Source organism: Mandrillus leucophaeus, unplaced genomic scaffold (assembly GCF_000951045.1).
Source record: "Mandrillus leucophaeus isolate KB7577 unplaced genomic scaffold, Mleu.le_1.0 Scaffold931, whole genome shotgun sequence".
NCBI lineage: Eukaryota > Metazoa > Chordata > Mammalia > Primates > Cercopithecidae > Mandrillus > Mandrillus leucophaeus.
The window spans coordinates 901,366-905,801 of NW_012110153.1; the positions used below are offsets into that span (position 1 = coordinate 901,366).

The following is a 4,436-nucleotide window of genomic DNA, read 5'->3' on the forward strand; positions in this document are numbered from 1 at the left end:
GATATCATCTAGAGCTGGGGCTTTGACTTTTTATTCATTAAAACTAGTTGTTGAGACTGGGCGTGGTGGCTCATGCCTGTAATCCCAGCACTTTGGGAGGCCAAGCGGGCGGATCACGAGGTCAGGAGATTGAGATCATCCTGGCTAACACTGTGAAACCCCGTCTCTACTAAAAATACAAAAAAAAATTAGCCAGCCGTGATGGCGGGCGCCTGTAGTCCCAGCTATTTGGGAGGCTGAGGCAGGAGACTGGCGTGAACCCGCGAGGTGGAGCTTGCAGTGAGCTGAGATCCCGCCACTGCACTCCAGCCTGGACGACAGAGCAAGACTCCGTCTCAAAAATAAATAAATAAAATTAAAAAAAAAAAAAAAACAACTAGTTGTTACAGGAACTACCTTTAGATATTTAAAAGACAGTTGAGAAATGGGCCTCTTACTACACACACAAGATGATGGCTGTGGGAAAGAGAAATAGCTGCTTCAGAACATGAGAGATACTGTCCACCATTCCACCCTCCCCACCCATTTTAGATTCTTTATTGTGCAAAAACCCACCATGAACAACATAGTGAAAGCAGACAGATCATCATCCTTTGCTGTAGCCAGGGAAGAAAAGGTCTAGTAGAGTCTGCAGAATCTCATGGGGAATTATGGTGTAATTCTAGCCAAAATCATTCCAGTAAGCAGGGCAGGAGAAAACCTGTGCCTTAAAGGAGCGCTGTAGGCAATCTTTACAGACATTGTGGAAGCACTCCGTTGTCACAGGCTGCTAAACTAGCTTCTGGCAGCAAACACACATAAAAGAACGTTCCAATTTTTTCAGAAAATTTGGTCCTTCCACAAGATATGCAAGCATTTCATCCCACAGCTTCTGGTTTTGACAGTCTTCTCTGATGAGATGTTGCTGTTGAGGAGTTAGTTGAAAAGTCTCAATTGCTTCTGCAGAATCTGATGCTTTGTATACTTTGGAGGCACTTAGACATCTGGAATCAGCCTTTTTGTGGTTCCACTGGCCTGCTTCTTTGACTCTCCTTTAGTCTTCTTCCTTTCGTTATCTGAAGGGTAACCTGCTGGATACTGTAAATGTAGACATAATCTCCTTAACCATTCTATTCCTTCAGAGGTCCAAGGAGCAGGTTCAACATCATCTCTTCTTAAAAGATAGTGCCAAATCAAGAATTCATCACTTGATGAAATCTCTGGCCAGTATTTCACTACCTTATAAATGCCATCATATCTGTTGCCTTCTTCGGGAGTTTATTAGCTGATCTTCCTCCCTTTAAAACTGCATATCACTCTGACTGGCTTGCCAGCTCTCAAATTCCAAGACTCTGCTCCAATTCTATCACCCAATGGAGCATCACAGTTTAGGGCCAATGCCCTGTTCATGTTTGTTAATGTTTGATCATCTGAAGGTGTGCCAATTCTTTTATTACCAACAAGCTTTTTACCACCACTTCCAGTGTACAAGAACTCATCACCTCAGTTGACTTTATCTGCAAATCCACCAGCCAAGACAAGAGAATAAGCCCCATCATTACTTCGACCATGCAGTCCACCAACATGGGGTCTGTGAACACCTACTTCACTCACTTGAACTCTAAATCTCCAAGTTGATCCAACAGGAATAGGTCCATAAGGATTAGAAGAGACGATAGTACATTTTCTCATATGACCAACACAAGTCATTCTCCTGCACCAGTCTCTCTGGCTTTCAGTACTAGCGGATGGCATCTTTGCTTTCTTTTCGCGCATCTTGAGTCTTTCACCAGCCTTTACAACTTAACTGGAATCAGTTACAGGAAGAACAATACCAGTAATCCTCTTCTGGGACCTTATCCAAAGGTGTATTCAAGCAGTAAATGTGATAAGCCACATTACATTCAGCACATAGAAACTGCATGTTGGGTTCATGTTTCCCACCACATACAAGAAAGAAGCAAGAATGGCATTTCTTATCTGGGTCTCCAGAACATAGATCACAGTCAGGGTTATTTCTCCGTAAAAACTTTACATCTGCAAACAAAAGAGGATGGGCTGCAGGTTTCTCAATCTTGAAGATTTCATCTACAGATACTATCTTGCACTCATTTAATGTTCCTTCAGAACCCTCCCCTCCCCACCTAGGAAAATTTTCACACGAAGTTCTTTTTTGGTCCTAGAGATTGCCTTCAATGTGGTAATTTCTGCATCAAACCAGAATCCTCTTTGTCTAGGACTTTCTATGTTATAATTAACCATTACCACATCACCAACATTTAGTTCCTTTCATTTCGAAATGGTTCTAGCTCGTGGTCTAAGGTCCTTGATATTCATTTCTAGAGTACCACTTTCTGGGTATTCATCATACTGGATATGGCAAATAACGTCTTCACCAGCAGCGACAGAGTCTGAATTAGATGTAGAGAGTACACTGTCCAATTTATTTATGTTCTATTTGATTTATGATTTATATTTCCATTAGTCCTTTTACAAGAACTGCCATTCTTCAGTGGAGTTTTGCCACGTGACTGTCCATCAGAAGCTCTAGTAATGCTATGTATGTGTGCTTCAAACCAAGCACCAAGGCCGACATCTCTGGTATCCACCAATTCATTTACTTTATATAGTTCGAAGCTAGGATCAATAAGATGGGCATGAGCTGTTGTAGATGGCTGACTGGAAGGTCCCACCCTTGGAGCTTTTTCGGCTTTAGGTGGACTATCAGAACAGGGTTTAACCTCAATCTGCATAGATGTTCCAGGAAGATGATTAGGGTCTGGATAACTAGCAGCTGAATTATATCATTCAGTCCAACATCCTAGTCAAATAAGGTATATCCATTTTCAAACTGCTTACCCCGGTAGAAGAGGTGCTGGCACTCGGGCCGCACATCGAACAGCGCCCACATCTGCTCGCGCTGCTCCTCAATCGTCGCTTTGTGAGACATGTTCTCAAAGGTGCACGTCTTGGAGCCGTCAATGATGCGAACCTGGATCCACATCTTGGCACTGGGAGAGGAGCCGGTCCCATTTGTCTCCCCCTGCGCTCAAGGCGCCGCACCCCGCCCCGTCCACGCCGCTTAGCCTGTGGCTTCGGCCCTCCGTGGCAGGCGGGTGAGCGCACACACTGGACTGACCCGGAATGACGCCGGACCCAACAGGAGGTGGCAACTCTCAGTCCTCGTGCCAGGCCACCGAGCTGAGAGATAACCGGAACGACCCTCTGTTGCCTCAGGCAACGGGCTGATTCATGGAGTGCTCAGTGGTCTAAGTTCTCTGCTCAGCCCCAGGGGGATGGGGGCCAATATAGGTGGAGCTTGACTGGGCAGGTCTGCCCAAAGGTCCCCCAAGGGAAGGCAGAAGCACCAGTACTGAGGGAGAATCTAGTGGGTGGCCACCAAGCACTCAGAGCTGTGCCTGGGTGTGGAGCTGGGAAACCTCAGACCCAAGTTCTCTGGATGAGGATGGGTGCTGACCTAAATTCTTAATCCAGAAGTGTGGGTACCTCAGATTCCTGGATATCTGCCTGGGGGTGGAGCGGAGAGGGCCTCCCTGCACCTGGATCTCTGCACAGAAAGGGTGGGGCAACTCAGGCTACCAATATGGACAAGAAGATGCCTTGAATGCCTGGAGATATACCTTGGCCTGGAGCAGAGGGGGGCGTCCCTGCACCAGGATCTCTGCACAGAAAGTGTGGGGCGGGTCAGGATGCTGATCTAGGTGAGCAGGCGCCCTGAATGCCTAGAGATCTACCTGTGTGTGGAATGGAGAGAGTCCTACTTCACCATGATTTATGCCCAGGAAGAATAGGGTAGCTCAGGCTGCTGAACCAGATGCCTGGAGATCTGCCTGGGTGTGAATTGGAGAGAGCCCCCCATACCATGATCTCTGCACAGGAAGTGTGGAGCAACTCAGGCTGCTAGTCCAGGTGAGCAGGTGCTCCAAATGCCTGGAGATCTGCCTATGTGTGGATTTAGAGGATTCCACTGTACCACAATCTATGCACAAGAAGAGTGTGGCAGCTGAAGCTGCTGATCCAGACAAGGAGATTCTCCAAATACCTGGAGATCTGCCTGTGTATGGAGCCTAGAGGGCCCTACTGCACCACAATCTATGTCTACGTCCATGAAGGGTGGGACAACTCAGGCTGCTGATCCAGGCAAGTCAGTGCTCCAAATACCTGGATTTCTTCCTGAGGGTGGGGCAGAGAGGGCCCTGTTGTACCATAATCTCAGAGGAGTAGGCTGGGGCACCCAGCAGTAGCACATGCAGACCAGTTCTAGGTTGCCAGCCTGGGCCTAGCTGCAAGACTTACTGCCCAGGGGAAACCACAGCTGTAGCAGCTCTCCTCCTCCCCTAAGGCTGCCACAGGGAAGAGCACCCTTCCAGTGCCTACTGCTGAGGCACTTTCCTCAGTTCTGGCTTTGGAGGCCTGTACACCACTCCAGAGCAGGT

General features: G+C 47.5%; 1 pseudogene; it reads right to left on the reverse strand.

Moving 5' to 3' along the window:
* Positions 1-586: 586 nt before the first annotated feature.
* LOC105532114 lies at positions 587-2,983 on the reverse strand (annotated as a pseudogene).
* Between the last annotated feature and the right edge of the window lie 1,453 nt (positions 2,984-4,436).